The 17634-nt window shown below is 40.4% G+C and overlaps 1 long non-coding RNA gene across 3 annotated transcripts; it reads right to left on the minus strand.

Annotated features, from left to right (window-relative positions):
- Positions 1–7348: 7348 nt before the first annotated feature.
- LOC134156550 (uncharacterized) lies at positions 7349–14100 on the minus strand. Of its 3 annotated transcripts, none has more exons than XR_009961949.1 (3): positions 12659–14100; positions 10840–10984; positions 7349–10313 (listed from the first exon to the last, which is right to left on the minus strand). It is a non-coding gene; the product is annotated as an uncharacterized LOC134156550 (long non-coding RNA). The 3 variants fall into 3 exon arrangements; XR_009961950.1 differs by having other exon boundaries at positions 7349–9494; positions 10185–10313; positions 10840–14100; XR_009961951.1 differs by having other exon boundaries at positions 7349–9022; positions 9109–10313; positions 10840–14100.
- Between the last annotated feature and the right edge of the window lie 3534 nt (positions 14101–17634).

The following is a 17634-nucleotide window of genomic DNA, read 5'->3' on the forward strand; positions in this document are numbered from 1 at the left end:
TTGCTCCTTGCCTCCATTCTGCCCTTTTTCTCTGATTTATTACACTATATTCCTTATGAAAATATTTTGACATCCATCCCCTCTATTCAAGTCTCGTACCCACCCTTTGAGGGAGTGCTTTGAACAGAGGAAGGCCAGGATGAGTGGGTATCTCATATAGTCACCCTTTTATTCCAGTGTCATTTCCCCCACCTCCTCATTATATTCCCGAGCCCTTCCCCTCCTTCTAGTTTAGCTGTGCCTACTGCCCCTCCTACAGCTACCAGGAGTCCTCCCTTCCCTCCCCTGCCCCTCTAGTAAATGACAGAAAATATTTCCTCACAGCCTCTGCTACTCAGGATTGTGTCTGAGTATATCAGGATCCTGAACCCCAGCCTTGTCTAAGCTCTCTAAATCACTTGACCCCAAGAAGGTTGCCACAGGACAGCACTTACTTGCAGCGCAGGCTGGAGACAAAGTGCTGTTAATGCACCGAATTCCTCTGGCTCTGATCTTTGCTGCTTAGTGTGACTGCAAGAAAGTATTCACTGAGCCAGAGCACTGAAATTATTGCTCTTTAAGCTTAGCCAAAATTACTGTGAAATTCCTTAATTAAAAAGTTCAAGCTGAGAAGCAAAACACTTTTGAATTCAGCCATCACAATGCCCCATTCAGTGCTGTAGCTTCCACCCCTTTTTTATTGCTACCCTCTTTTTCTGATGCTCCCTTACGTGCTGCCTGTTTTGCTTGTTATGATGAGTGTCCCACCCCCGACTGCCACCCCCATACTGCACTGACAAGCAGAAAGCTCTTTATGCTGAGTATTGATCTAGTGGTATGCACTAGCCCAGGGTGGAAGAGCATCTTGAATTTCTTGCTCCCCCAGGAGCATTTGATTCAAGAAGGATTTTCATGGTGTGTTGAGACTCAGAAAGTGGCTGCAATTCAGTAAATGCCAGATGCAGTGCTGAGCCTGAATGCATGCTGAGGTTTTGCTCTTTCTGCGGCGATAAGCTGTGTCCTGGGACAATGAATTCTGCATGTTTTTTCCCCAGTGTGCAGAAGAGCAGAAACGAGACCACACTCACACCGACTGCCAGGTCGAAGCTCTTGTACTCAGGGACATAGGTTTCACCACCTTTCTCACTGATTCTCCACAGAAAGTTTCCAAATCTGCTCTCTAAATGAGACTTTCAGACCTAAAGAACTTGAGTCACCTTTGTTCTTAATCAGGATGTGTGAGACCAGCTTGGAAACATTTGGAAAGCCCAACTCAGGACATTTCATGAGTGCCATGCCTGCCACAGGCCCCCAAATAGCACTAGCACATGCTGGAGACCTCAGAGCACAGTGTACCTTTCACTGGCCTCAGGAAGCTGAGCCTGATACACAAATATGCATCAATGCTCTTCACTGTGCTCAGAGGAACTCAAAATCCAAACTCATTTCTGCCATTATAAACCTAGGAAAACTTTGCTACCCAGGAGATGGCTCTGATGTCACAACACAGCTGGGAGCAGAATTACGCTGATGTTCCCAGATGCCATTCAGTAGCCTACAAGTAATGCTTGTATGCAAATCTGCTTTCCATTTTCAATCCATTAAACCTGCCTATGGACAGTAGATGATACACACAGCTGAACTGTGGACACAGAGACATTAATATACCCATAACAGGCAGCCAAGAAGCATGCAGAACAATTTCAGGCTGCAGAGGACATCATAACACTGCTTGAAGTCAGTTTTTGAATTCATAAATGACTGATTTCAGCAAACCCCCCAGTCTGAAACCATGAAATTGTAAGGTATCTGAAGCAATGCAAAACTCATACTTTTTCCTGGCCCTAGGCCTTTTGCATAAAAGGCAAGGGAAGTTGAAGGACACCCAGTCTGTGGCCTGCAGGAGGACATCATTGCCTTCAGGGAACAGCTGCCTTCCACAGACTTGGTGGCAGGCTGACAAGCTAAATGGCCTAGTAAAGGTAGGTAACAATTCATCCTACTAGTGACAAAAAAAAATCTCCCAGTGGAGCATAAGCATCCAGAAGAGCTTTCCCTAAGGTTCAAGGTCCTACATGTACCTGCTACCCTCTGTTGCCTTTCTGGTACTTTCAGTAGCACAGAGCTTCCCTGACTGAATGCCAGAATATGAGTATTAATAACTGTAAATCAAACAGCAGCCTCTTCAGAGCACAGAAACACCTCTACATGCTGATGGCACAACACATCCATGTTCACCTGACACACCGCAGGTATGACCTGAAGTTGGGAACGCTTTGAGATGCGATGCAGGGTGCCACCCTGGTAATTCTGCTCAACAGCTGGCTCCACCAAGTGGGGATCAGCACCTGACATTTTTCTTCAGTAAAGGAGGCTGGCATGGCTTGTGTATTGGCTCCTCCCAGACATAACTGTAGGAAATGGTCACAGATCTGAACGTTAGGTGTGCATTTATTAGGGTTGAGTAGGCAATAGTTAGCTAGATTTTCTGCTTTAAACCTCCCTCTGATGAACAAAATAAATACAGTTCACAATTTTATTTCTTTGTCCTTTTTCTAGTAATTGAAGGATTAATTACTAAAATCTATGCTTACAATAAATGTTTAGGAAAACAGAATATCTGAGAGAGAAACATATTTCCTTTATTAATATGGTTTGATTTATGGATTTGTAAACTTACCACTTCAGCATGAATGCATAAAGCAGAAAAACTACTTTAAAATTAAGTTGACAGTGCTTTAGGGTGAATTACGGATACTGGTTTTGGCTGCTGACAGTAACTTCCTTCGGGATATTCTTCTGGCTGAGAAACTGTAAACAAGAAATCTCTCAGCAACAGAAATAATTGAAATGAAGACAAACAACTGAAAGAATTAGATCATCTGCAATAATAATCATTTTTGATGCTGACTTTGGATCCTTTGGGTCTAAAATAAGTTTATTTTTTAGAATTGTATTCTTTATTTCATAATCTGTATTTTTCAAAACACTTATCCATGGTGAATGTATCCATGTGTCTGCTCTCCAAGAATCACTGTCTATCACAAGAAAAACAAAACTTTCTGAATCACCATAAAACTCTTCAATTTATTTAAAGTAAAAGCTGCAAAGAGGGAATCTCAGTGTTCCATTCTACATACCATATAAATGTAGCTTTCTCTGGTACGTTTTTCCACAACTCCATATAGTGCTAACTTGTTAAACATTGTACCACTATATATATTATTAACTGGAGCCTAGGTCTACATGGAGCTCTTTGCATCTTTTGGACCATTAACATTTACATTTAGCTGGTGCTAAAGCACAGGCACCACCAATGGAAGGATTAGTGAGCCAGATGCATCAGCCAGACACTCGTTTCTAGCTTGGAGTGGCCACAGTTGACTGCAGTTAACATCTGACCACCGGATGTGTGTTTCTTCATGTGAAAGTCAGACACTGAAAAGTTATTAAGGGCATTTTCCAACAAAAGTGCTTTGCAGGGTGTATGATATTCCTTTCAGCAGTGGTGATGCAGATGATGATGTATCTTGTGCAAGCAGTTACTGAACATGCAAAATGGGAAGTGGATGCAAAAAATCTTCATATTATTAAATAAGGAATCATATCTAAAGTAATTAAGAGATTAATATACCATTAATAGTAAGCAAATGTTGTCAGTTAATATCAGATGTACTTACATATCTTTGCCATCATCAGAGTGCTTTAAAAACCTTCTCACACACAGTATGTCTCTGCAATAGGAAAACAAGGCTTTGTTCATATGAAGACAAAGGACTTGACCAAAGAATATCAGCAAGTCAGTAAACTCAAAATTACACCATCAATAAAATCATAATGGAAATCTCTCTCAAGAGTTGCATTTTCACATTTAGGCTGCAGGATTTTATTGGGCATAGAGTTGAAAATTATGACACAAGTGGCTGACCCTTCCAGCTTCAGGCTTGCCCTGCAGCCTGCGTAAAGGATGTGGAAATGGTCTCACAGTTATCACGCCTGAGCTCTCCTAAAAATTGAAAGATGTTTCCAAAGAAACAAGTCAGTGATGATCCAGGCATTAATACCTGCATGTGTTTGCCTTGTCACGGTATTATCATTACACAGTCTTCAGACAACCTCTGACTTTACAAAACTCAGTGTTGGTGTTGCTATCATAAAGTTTCTTACTTTAAGGCTTGCAAAGAAACTATTTCAGAGAGCAAAGAATAGAAGACTTGAAAGAAAGAAGCAAACATTTTGTTAAAATCATTCAGGGGAAAATAAAAGACTTCAAGGATTTTGAAAAAGGCACAGTCCTTCTTTATGACTGTGGAGCTTAAAGGAACTTCTACTAAACTCCATGACAGCTGCATTTGAACATAAGCTATGGAAACTCAAAAAATCTGAGGCAAGGAGATGCCCCTTACTTTAGAAAGCTATACATTTTAGACATATTTTCTATATCTCTGTATTTTGTGCTGTCACTGACATAGGTGAAGCAAAGATGGTAGCAATTGTACCTCTCACTTTGAACTGAAAAACTGCACAAGATACAGAGACACCGAAAATCACCCCTTGATTTCCGGAGAATTAAATTGCATCTGCAAACTCTGTCAAGTTCCACTTGGAGCAAGCTCTGGTGTCTAGTGCATTTCTGCCACTGGTTATTCTTTATTAAACTTTCTGTTTCTTCAGGAAAGACAGACTTGAAAGAAGGAGACACTCCTGAAATGCTTAGTTACTTTTATATTGTGAATTTTACTGATGACATGAAGGAGTGACAGAATCTTTTAGTTAACCTAATTCAAAAGAGAAGGGGGAGAAAAATTATATAAAAAGGATTTATATTGCTTTTTTCAACTGAACTGTTTTCAGTATAATGTCACGCTTTTAGTGTGGGGGATTCTGCATATGTCGTGATTCTACAGATGTTCCTGCACACTACATGCAGCTGCACTATTTGTCATGGGCAAATTTAATAGCAAGATGCTTGCTATGTGTTCCCTCTATTCTTAGCCCACCAAAAAAATAAGTAAAAAATGAGGGGAAGAAAAAGCCCTATCACTGCCTGATGGTTTGCTTCCTGCCCTCCTTTATACAGCCTTTTGAAACAGTTAAAAACAAATTTTGGAGACACCATCTTCTGTACTAAATTCTGACACCTGCAGTCGCAGCTCTATTCCCTTTGCTAGGATGATTTGGCAATTTTCTACTGTTTATAACGGTAAGTAAATAATTGTAAGTACCTGAAGAGGTCACATTCCTAACAGTGAAGGTTCTTTGAGTTTGATCCTTCGGAAGAGAGAACACTTTCTGCTAAATTCCAAGTCTCCTTTGCTGTCATAGACAGCAGAGGAACCACAGGAGCACTCCATACCTGGATACGGCAGAGCCACATGCTGTCAGAAGTTTTGCAGAGGCAACCTCAGAAGAGCTCTGTTACTCCACTGATTTTCTAATACTGCATCTTCTTTAAAAGTATTTTCCTTACTAAATTTTGTTGGTAAAAGGCCAGCGTATTATTCAGCTCATCAGAGGGGACCATACCCTTGGGTTCCACCTTCCTGCAGGTGTATTCAGCAAGCAGAACAAGACTTTTCCAAATTAAATGGAAAAAAAGAAATGATTTTTTTAACTTGAAAAGCCTATAATGTGCTGAAACATAGGCTGTTTGGTAAGTGGTAACAGAGGGAACTGAGGAACTGGCAGTGCAAGGAGAAATTTGGACTTCAGAGGAAGGAGATTGAAAGCTGAAGTAGGAGCACATCCAACTAAACTGAACAGGATAAAACTCAAGAAGAGGGTACAGCTGTAAAACCAGTTAAAAGTGTTACACCTCCAGTAAGTATATGAACAAGAATAGGTGCTATAAATGAAAAGTATGAGTCTAATTATTTTATCTCCTGTAGTACAAGAAAGACATTAACCTACTGGCTCTCATCCAGTGGAGGCTGGAGCAGGTAGCATGCGAAGAGAGGCTGTGGTTCTTCAGCCCTGAAAAGGCCAGGAGGGCAGGGGGATTTACTGCTTCCTGAAAGTACAGCCAGGTTGTCCTCAGACGTGCAAAGGGCAGGAAAGAGGCAACCAGCAGAAGTCAGAGAATGGGCAATTCTGACCAGGGATTTGGAAAAAATGGTCAAATACTGGCAGAGGGGCCCTGGGAGGTTCTGGCACTCTCACAGTGAGGTTCTGCACATCTGTCATTGAGAGTGACCATGCTTAACAGATCACCAAGATATGAATGTCTATCACTGTAACATGAAAATATACATATGCTACAAATATGGTTGAAAATTTGAGTGCTTATGAAACATAGAAGAAAAGATGGATCAAAAAGTTGCACATTTTTTTGCCAAGAGAAATATTTTTGATAAATATTTTTAAATAAGATTTTTAATAATATTTAAAAAATATTAGTTTGTGTAATATTGTGTTGGAGGTATTTTAAACCATGTTGGATTTAGCACATTTCCAAACACTGCATGTATGTAGGATATGTAGTCATGTACCAAGCTGATGAAAAAGTTCTTTTTGCTACCAAGAAGCTGATAATTTTGGAAATGTATAACAAGTGTTTCTGATATTCTAGATGTGCATCTGTGAACACAGACTGTCCAAGAAAATGGAATATACCAGTGAGTCTTTTCAGAGCAATGCCAGGAAATGGCACTGAAATATGCAATAGATACGGGAAGATACTAGTTTCCAGTCTTCAGACAACAGTTTAGCTCAAAAGTTAACCAGCTGTGATTATGATATTTCTCCTTCTATTTCTAATCAGTCTCTAAATCATATATACATGCGATCCAATCGTATGTGTACAGACCCAATTCCAGAAACTGTTGTGTATTACCTCTTGTAAAACCTGTCTGACACTGTTCCTCTGTGTGTGTGATGTATCTTAGATTCAATCGTGTGACCTTAATTATCTTATATCCTTATAGGTTACACTATGGTCTCCTGCATCTCTACAACCTGTAGCTCTCATTTTAATGACTGCAGTATTCCTGCTGATTGTGCAAATTATATCAGTGATGAAAATCAAACGTTTTTTCTTACCTGGTCTCCTGATAGCAATGAAGAAATACAGGTCAGTGAGACCTATATATATTATCCTGATTCAACAGAAGATAGGAAAGTGTGAATGCAAACAGTATCTGCTGCTCAGTCATGATTCTGCAGTCATAGAAAAGTTTGCAAATCCTTGCTGAACTCGGCAATTCACAGCATAGCCAAAGGGACTTGACATAACGCACGCCCAGTAAGTGTGATTTTGCCATTATTAGTTAAAAGCAACAAGGTTTGTACTGACAGTGCAGTGTCCCATCAATTCCGTGGGTTTGTTTGTGCCTAAATATGTTTTAACTTTTTTTAACTGTGGCTTGTCCAGCTCTAAGACATTCTTGACTAGATTTTTTAGTTTAACTCTAGTCTATAGTAACAACAAATGATTACTCATTGTGGACTGCTAGAATAAGTCACAGGGAAGAGTGCAGACACAGATGACACGAATCAGTCATTTAATCACAGTAAACTGATAGTGTTAAGAAAAGATATAAAACTAAATCCAAGCAGACACCAGACTGAGGAGAAAGACATCCCCTCCCATGAGTATTGCACTCTTCGTGGTGATGACTCATCATAATACTCCCCCAGACCTTTTGAGAAATACCAAAGTGTCAATCAAAGACCCAAAAGACTGAAAGAGTAAGCACAACACTAGAGAATAGGGAAATTTCTGTGTTGCAATTTTAACTCTATTTTTAATGAGGCCTTCCTGTATTCATTTTTCCATTATTACTAAAAAGCAACAAGGTTTGTACTGATGGTGTAGGGTCTGTAATTTTGACTATTAGGCTGTTTGAAACATTAACCGGACTAACAGTAAATTCATAGATCACAAAAGGCACAATGTGCCTTTTGTCAATACCCTTTTGCCAATAAGAAGACTTTGAGTATAATACTACATCTTAACATCACAAATATCTTTAAGGACCTGGAAGCTGAAATAAACACGATAAAGATCACTGAAGCTCGCAAGCACTGTTGGCCAGTTACAGTCTGTGCTGCTGTGCTCTATTTTCTCATGGACAAGCAGAATAAAATCAATCAATCCAGCTCTCACTCAAGGTTACTGCTCAGGAAGAGGTCAGCGTGTTTGTGTGCTGCTGTTTTAATCTAGTGCTACCACTGGCTTACAACTTTCTTTCCCTCCTGTCTCAGGCCTTTACTGTTGTACTTCACAGGGCAGTGCAGCGAGCAAAACCCTCTGACAACATGAGGCTGAGTGTAAAGAACACGACTCTCTGCATTACACCCTCAAATATCATTTACATCCATCTGTTTGAGAGAGAAAAGCTTTCTTTCACAGCACAGTTCTCTCTCCCGGTACAGCATGAACCCTGCACAAGCTTCCATTTATGACTCTGTGTGTACACCTGTGCCTGCAGCATGCAGCTCACAGAAGTCTTTTGCCTAATGATTTTCAGGCCTCTCTTGCATGCCTTCCTGCTTCACCACAGTAGGAGGGAATATGGACATGATTGTGTACTTCTGCTTGGGTCTCCTTGCTGTAGCTCAAGCTGTTCATGCTGCTAACAGGCTGTGCTGGGCCCCCGGAAACTTCCTCCTGAGGCAATGAGTATCAGTCTGAAACTCTTCCTACAAACTGAGCTTGCTCTCAGCCAGCCCAGGCTGCTTTCTCATCAAGTACAGAAAAGCACAACTTCACAGACACTGCTGTGGCTGGAGGACACCTCTGCAGGGACAGCCGATTTTCTCACTCTCCACTATCCATCCTCATCTCAAACACCAGGAACCACATCTACTTTTAAAGCAGCTCTTCATGTCCCAAGTGCTGCTGTGCATGTATATCTTCCTCCTAGAAGGGGCTGAATGGAAAGAGTATTGTGTAATGATCTCTCATTTAGCTAAACGTGTCATCTTTGCCTTCACTGCATTTTGTCTGAGAAGTATGCTGAGTCTTGTGCAGCTGTGTTCTTGCTCTTATTAGGCACAGACCACTTCTAAGATTTGCACCCAATACCAAGAGTTTCCTTCTTCCCTTTGAAAAGAGTGGTAGATGGTCACAGAGCAGATGAGCCCAAAGCCTGCACAGATGTGAGTCAGAACTAGGATGAAAATACTAACCCAGTAAAAGAGGCTTATCTTTGGCTTCCAGTGCATGTGATGTGAGCTGGAAAGCGAAATCCCAAATGGAGAAGGGAAAGGGAGGACAAAGAAATTCAGATTCAGTTACTGACCTTACTTGTTTTCAGAGCACAGAGTATCTGTGTACTGAGTACTGAACCATAAATCAACCAACCAGTGAATTCCTGCAGTCTCCTTGAGGTCACCTGGAACTCACGTGCAAGCATCTCGCACGAGGATATGCACAATGGCTGACTTCAGCAAGGTGCCGAGCACCTTCTGCTCTGCGTGAGGTTGGGATGCTCAAAACGCTCACCGTCACACGTGGCCGGGTCTTGCCTTTATTTGATACATTCCTGATTAAGCTGTGTAAACAAATTACAGTCCTGACACAGAAAAAAACTCACTATATTTATTACTACAAATCAACTGGAGTTAAACCAATTGCCATTGTCAGACAAGCCAACCTTTATAACAGATCTAGCATTAAATCATGGATGTCTATAGGGAGTTCCCTTGGATCATTTGATCAAATTATGCTCTTAAAAGTACACTTCAAAAGTGTCATCCTGGTGTAGGAGGAAAAGAAAGAAAATAAGGCAATGAAATTAATGGCAATTTGGAGAAATGAAATGTTGTCTCATGTATTTTGACAATGTAGACAACAGTAGGTTTGCCAGACAGATCAGCTTCAGACTCCAGATACAGCGCATGCAATATCTGACTTGCGCAAAATAAACTAGTCTAAAGCACAAGCTACCTGCTAGCCATTTGCTTGGCGTTGCCCTCTTGAACCATTTTACAAGTTTATTTGCACCATTACAGCTCTGGCCACATTTCTCCCAAGCTTGAGGTCCTTCCCCAGTCCTTGGGAAGAAAGCTGGCATCTGACAGGGTCAGTTTCTGGACATAGAAGTGCCTAAGTAGCAAGGTGGGCAGGCAGCAGCAGCAAAGGGGGAAAGGATAAGAAGATGGAGAAATGAGAGACTGCTAAAATAATCAGGTAGAGAAAACAAGAAAGAACACTGAAATTCCTGAAGGGCTGGGACAGAGAAATCCCACTGCACCTACTGCACCATGTTTTGCAACAGCACTTTGTAGGCATCTTTCCTTTGCTGACATCTGCTGCTGCACTCAATTGCTTTCAACAGTAAGACATCAGTCAAAACTGGGCATAACTGAGGGACCCATGGTGTCGCCAGCACCTGCAGCAAGTTAGGAACAAAAGGTGATCTTCTTGAGTTTTGGATCTTTGTTGTGGTTTAACTGGCAAATTAGCACCACAGAGCCACTCCCTCACTCCCCCAGAAGGATGGGGGAATAGAGTTGGAATGGGTTGAGATAAGAACAGTATAACAATAACAGTAACAGTAACAATAATAACACATAGTGAAAAGGAAAATAACATATAGTGCAATTTTATTCCTAAACAGTAATATCATTTTATTCCTAAAAACTGAATTCCTGTGCAGATCCTTTGACCTTACTTTGGTTGACAGTAAAACCAGCTTTCAAAAGAATCTGGATTGCTCTTCTCCCTGTCTCAAAAAATTCCTCCACTGTGTGGCTGCCTTTGACTCCAGTTCATATTGGAGTTCCACCACATCTGGTAAGGCAGCACTCAGCAGCAGCATAACTTTGTTCAAGCCTCAACAGACCACTGTTAGCCTCCACCCTTCATTAGATTTTTACACTGGCCAAATGGGACTGTTAAAGGTGAATGAGTATTACCAGTCAGTCCTTGACTCTCCAGTTGATGGATCAACACATGGATGGGAACCAGTAAGTCTTGACTGTTGCAATACTGTCACTGGTGCACTGCCATGGTAGCAACTGGCTATTTCAACTATATGAGGATGTTCAAGATATTGAGAAGCTATTTTAACAAGAGAGAAAACATCATGGAAGAAGGTAGTGAAGGTGCTATTTTGTACTTCCTTGACAAAAAAACTGAGAGGAAGAAGTACAATTGTTAATTGTCTCCATAAGATGTACAGTAATGGCTTCAGAACAGAACCCATATACCAGATCAAGCTCAAGGTCATTGCTTTAGTAACAAATTTCCCAGGCAAAACATCACTAATCACTACAGAGCACAGCAAACTGCAAAAGCCAACACCAATCTTTAACAGGTACAGCAAAAAAAAACAAAAAAAAAATCAAGTAAACTAATATTGAGAACACATGAATCAATATCATGACCTGCAACAGTTAACAGAGGAAATATAAATCCCTTATAATACACTCTGATCAATCTGTTATTACCTCAAAGCCTTCAAGCCCCACAATGGGTGCCAAAAAGATTGTCATAGCTCAACCGCAGCTGGCAACTGAGCACTGCACAGCTTCTTGCTCACTCCCTCCTCAGCAGGATGAGGGGAAGAGAATTGCAAGGTAAAAAGTGAGAGAACTCACGGGTTAAGATAAGAACATTTTAATAACTGGAAGATAATAGTAAAAGTAAAAATAACTGGATTAATAATAATAATGATAATGAAAATAGTAATACTGTAATGAAAAGGAACGTTAAAAAAAATAGAGAGGGAAATAAAACCCAAGAAAGACAAATGATGCAAATGAAAACAATTGCTCACCACCAACCGACCAATGCCCAGCCAGTTCCTGAGCAGTGCCCCCTGGCCAACTTCCTCCCTAGTTTATATCCTGAGTGAGACATCATATGGTATGGAATATCCCTTCAGTCATTTGAGGCCAACTGCTCTGTCTGTGTCTCCTCCCAAACTCTTGTGCACCCGCAGCCTATTGACTGACAGGGCAGTGTAAGAAGCAGAAAAGGCCTTGATTCCCTGTAAGCATTGCTCAGCAATAGGGAAAGCATCCCTGAATTATCAACACTGTTTTCACCAGCAATCCATAGTCCAATACCAGCTACTGCAAAGAAAATTAACTGTACCCCAACCAAAACCAGCACAACCTTAAACTGAGTTTGCTGGACTGGAAAGTGTTAGGTAATTTTGGTGGTGTTGGGCTTTTTATTTGTGAATACAACAGATTTGACTGTGAAGCATAAGGGGCATTTTTACAGATTCTTTAGAAACATGCTCATACTTTAATACTGACTGTCCAGCCTCACACAATATGCTGTGACTTGATTTTGCATTCATAAAACATTACAGCACCAACTGATACAGATTGGTGTACTGAATTCAGGTTGAAGAATCTAACCATCCATCCTCTCATTTGATTTTCCTAAAAGCACCTAAATATCCTTACTCTGGTCATGTTCCACACCTTGACCATATGGTCCTCTACCAGAGAAGAGAGTAATTCTAGGCAATTAAGGCACTTGCCCATATCCATTTCATCTGCAAATCTTTGGAGGTGCAAACAAAACACTGGATGGGGAAGACTTGCTTAATGCTGATAGTGCTTTAGATCACTTGATAATCTTTTTCCTGTGTTAGTTATTACTGAATGGAAATCAAATGCATGCATGTTAGGACTAGGAACAGATGGCACTTCTGTTCTGTGAGGAAGAAATAGGGGCAAAGGGGCAGCAAAGTTGAACCTCCCCCCTTCCCTGTCTTACCAGGATCCATTGTGTTGCCCTCCTGTTACAGTTGGCTGTGACTCTTTCTTGTTATAAAGAGATGTCAGAAGTTAGAGAGAGACAGACAATAACCTCAAATCCTTTACTGCATTTTACCAGGATTCTGAAAAAATAAAATAAAAAAATAAAAGCCAGCTGAGGGAGCTGGAAAATGTCAGTGAGGCATTACACAAAGAACTTGATACATTTGTTGACCTTTCTTCTTCCTCCACCCTTCTCCTCTAAGGCGGATTTAGTAGTAGTGGGTGCTTAGTGCTATAAGTGCTTTCTTAAAAATAATTTAGATGCTATTGTCTGTCTGCCATTTAGAAAACATAGCTGCTTCAGTGAGCCCCTGCTGAAAGGGGAAAAAGAGGGTTTATTGAAATGCCTCCAAAAAGGCACCGAAATTTCATTCTTTTCCTTGTCGGCTGAAACCCATCCTGTTGTTGCCTTTAGAGTTTTTGTTTTAGTTTTCTAATTGTACCATTGTATTCAGGGTCTTTTCACTCCCCTATTTTACAAACAGCGTGTGTGGTATTAAGAGCTGAAGGCAGAGATGAGAGAACTGTTTTGAACTGACTAATTTGCAGGCAAGAAATAAAGCTCTTGTAAGGTGGTCCCAGGGGTATCTTTGCCATGAACACTATTTGAAATGACATGTAATCTGGTACATTTCAAAGGCAAAACATTTCCTATTCTAAAGTATCTTCATGAGCCAGGGTTGGTTTACCTGTTTCCAGAGAATAATAAACTCCACTGGGGACACGGAAACTCCTTCCCTGCCCTCTCAGAATCCCTGTTCTTTTTCAAAGGGGCAATTGCAGCCAACAGTTTATTTCTGTCCTATCTTTTGCTGCTCTGATGGCTTATAATTCAGCACTCACTACTAATACATAGCTGAATGCACTTCTGGATTAAACACCAAGTAACAGAACACAGCACATCCCTGTACAACACAGTAACTAATGGTGTGGAGCTGCCTTTTTGCCTTTTACAGGAGGGGAAAATTTAGATGCAGTTCTTACAGACTTCTAAGATTTTAATCATTTCACCATGTATCTTTGATCTGGCAATTTCTTCATAGAAACTATTCCTCTTTTAAAGAAATCTGAGCTCAACTAGCCTTGGAATATTGTATTAATACTCTTTCCTAGCACACTTGAGTGTTTCGAGCCTTGTTGCCATCCTAAAAGACTTACACACAAAAGCACACATTTAATTTGTGGAGGCAGAAGAGCCTTACATTTAGAATTTTGTCTGTATTTTAGTGAAGGCTTAGCTGGTCTTGCAAGCTGACACATCTGTGAACAAACTCATGTACTAGAAGAAATGTTTCTCTATGTGTACGATATCCAGTCTGCATTGCATGGTTTTGAAAGATTTAAAAATGTTTTAAACCAGGAATTTGGCCACAAATTAAATCCAAACTTTCTGTGAAAATAAACGCTGATAAATATTATGGATATTTCCTATTAATTGCAGAGCCATTGTGTACTAAAGCTTTTACTTACAGAAACTGACGCCTTGTGAACTCTCTGGATTTCACCAGTTACTTTGATTTTCTCTAACTGTATGATGGACAGAAATCAGGTTGCAGTGTGTCTATAATAATGAACCTATACACTGGGGCTTTTTTTTAAATCAAAACCTTTCCTTGATTTTCAAAATCCATATGCTTGTGCCCAAATGTACTGGCTCTACCTTTCAAGTGTCGACAATGATGAATAAATTTTGTTACCTGAACAGAGACACTGAAGGCTCCTGGAAAGGAGAAGCAGAAGCTGGTTTAGAATGTCCAGAAAAATGAAATTTCTAAGAGAATGAAAAGCAAAAAAGTTCTTTCCTGAACCTGATAACTATGTGAGACAGTAAATCAGTCAGGATGACTTACACTGTCAGTTTGCATTACTAGCCTCAGCCCTCTGAAGGACAGATTGCACTGTGAGTGACCCTAACGTGTGTTGTACAGAAGTCATGATAAAATATTATGCCCCATAGAGGGGTCTTACACCTTACTGTTGTTTTTCACAAGGCTCTGTCAAGTCTAATTCTTAATTAATGGGAACTTTGCCCAAATGTAACTTGTAACAAAATGAGCCCAGTGTTCACAAAAACTTCTGAAGAAGGTAGTGCTGTTCCCCAGGAGCATTCATATCCTGGACTGGCCCCCTTGTCAATTCTGAGCCATTAGATTAGTCTGGACTAGACCCTATCACCAGCAATCATAAGAAAACATGACATTTACCATGAAGTAAAAGAAGTTTCTACCAGAGGAGCTAGCAAATACCACTGATCTTAGATATTCAACCAGAGAAATAAATGAGGCCTTTCCATTACTGCCAAGTGCTGTCACATTAATGCGGAGACAGCGTTACATCTGGAACACATACTATCTGATGAAAGTTACAGTGCTTGACTCAGGCAGCTGCCTGGGTGAATGCGGGCTGCTTTCTGAAATGAGAGGTAGCTGTCTGCTCTTCTGCATTTTACTAGCATAAGTCATCATCTTTGCGTAAGTATACTTGAGGAAGAGCTTTGACCTTACTGCCTAGATACGCTGAAAACTTGCTAACTCTCTTTTGACCAAACCACCTGCTAATGCCAAGGTAAGGACTTCTGTGTAGCTCCTTGTATTGCCTGTGGGTAATGTTAACTTTAGTGAGACACTAATTTCATTTCTTATTTTTTTCTTTAGATACATTTCTAACATATTCACTTCTATGTGTATTGAAATATTTATATAGGCAATAGGTAGGGAACCCATCAGCAGGAATCAATTGTTCCACTTCTGGGTTGCTTTTCAGCCACAGCAGTATTTTGCTAATACAGAATACCCAGCCAGAAAGCAATACAATAGCCCAGCTCAGCTGATTTATTGAAACTGTATTTTTGAGGGCTGTTTTTTTTACTTTGATGACTCATGAGATATGGTGCCATTTAAACACTGTGTACACAACACATGCTTGTTTGAGCACTCCATTATTTGGCTCGAAGTAGTACAGTATATTGTTCTGTTTAGGGAGCAAGTCTGAATTTACCATTGACTCACGAGAACTTCACAATGTATCGCTGGGTCAAGGACAGGAAGCAGCAGCAGAAATAGCTATGGAAAAAGCATCAAAAGAAGGCCACTGGGTTATACTTCAAGTAAGTCAAAGCTCTTCATTACATCAGTGCTGCACCACAGTGTTAAAAACTGAAGCTTTTCAAAATAACATGTGCCTAGATGAAAGAGTGCTAAATTGTGATTTAAAACTTCCTTTGTCTTCGCCACAAGGGAAGCATGTAACTTCATCTGTATATGCAAGTATCACTGAGTATCACATAAAATAAGAACCACAACTATCTTGTGTGTAGGGAGTCAACTAACGCATTTCCCCAAGAGCACGATATCTGATTTACTAATTTATTATCCATTAAAAAAAATCCTTTGGTAAACAAATGTGTGGCAAAAAGAATTGTTACGCTGTATAATCAGATGAATAGATACAAACAGGGAAGATTGCTGTCATTATGCAGTACATTGTGCTAAACAGATGCACACGATTTTTCTCAAATATTGTGCAATATCAAACTGCTTCCTTATGTCTGAGTTTTTCTTGTATCAATACAATGTTTCATATCTCAAATCAATAGCTCCCTGGGAGGCCTATTTTTCCCACATTTCTCCCCCCTCACTCCCCACCTCTGAATATTTATTTGGTAGCAAAATGCCTTGACACGGTAGAGAAATCACTGAGGAAGGCCAGGGAAGGGAGTCAGCAGGGAGATCGGCTTTGAGTGTGGGGAACCTGCCCCTTCTCCTGAAGAACCTTTCATTCCAGAAGGGGATTTGGGAAACCTCCTATTTAAATAATTGAAAAGCCACTACCTGAGCTGCTGCCTGATCACCACGCTGCACTGGTGGATAAATCTGACCAGGCAAGTAAAACACCACAGAAATAAAACTTTAAAAATGTGACTATCAAACATCTCATCTTAAAGCCACTCGGAATGGTGAAGTCACTAAAAGCCTGTACAGGATATGAAATAATAATGCACAATGCATTTCAATTCTTAAAGATTTGTTCACATACCCCAGAGTGAAATAATTGCACATCTATTACAAAAATATCAAACAAGAAATTGTTTCTTTTTGTTTTAAAGCATTGCATGCAGCTTCTGGTTAAAGCTGCATTTCTTGAGGAATGCAGCTTTATTTCTTGAGGACTGTATTTCTTGAGGAAAACAGGGAATTTGCAGTCACGACAGGTAATTACTGTGGTACAGAGTAAGAATTTATGTTGGTTTAGTCTGGCTTAGTTTGATTTTTCTTGAAACGCGAGACCACGCTTTTTTGTGCCTCTGGAATATCTTTTACATATTCTAAGTATGTCATGCACTGGAATTAGATCTTCAGCTGAGGTAAATCAGTGAGGTTCACTATGCCAAATTATATTGCTAAGGATCTAGTCCAAAATGCTTGGATCGTACGTAAGAGGAAGGAGTGCTCTGGCTGCTAGGCTGGCCAGAAAATTTTCCTGTGTCCTTTTTAATCTTTAAGGCTTTTAATAAAAACAATTTTTATTACTGACTCTCAAAAGATACATAGGTGTACATAGGTAGTAATTATAAACTGTGATCAAAGATATGCTCAAAGAAACCAAGTATTTCTTTGCCATACGTGTCTGTACTGAGGAAGCGCATCAACCTGAATGTGAAGAAACTCGCCAATTACAAAAAACACATCGTTTTCCGCCTGTCATTTAACCGTGTGTTTAAAGCACCTCTGCAAAACTCACAAAGGCTTTTCTTCCTTTCGTCTGTATACAACAATCTCTCCCAGCACTGACGAAGGTTAACTCGCCGCCGCGGGCACGGAGGAAGGAATGTCACCCCAAGTGCTCACAAACGCACAAAGGAAGCGGCCGGCGGCAGGCACGGCCAGCTCACGTTTGTCACCAACTTCTGCTGCTGGCGGCTCGCTCCGCGGG

This window comes from Pezoporus occidentalis, unplaced genomic scaffold, assembly GCF_034315485.1.
Source record: "Pezoporus occidentalis ecotype Australia unplaced genomic scaffold, CSIRO_AGI_Poc_V1 ctg88, whole genome shotgun sequence".
In the NCBI taxonomy this organism is placed as follows: Eukaryota; Metazoa; Chordata; class Aves; order Psittaciformes; family Psittacidae; genus Pezoporus; species Pezoporus occidentalis.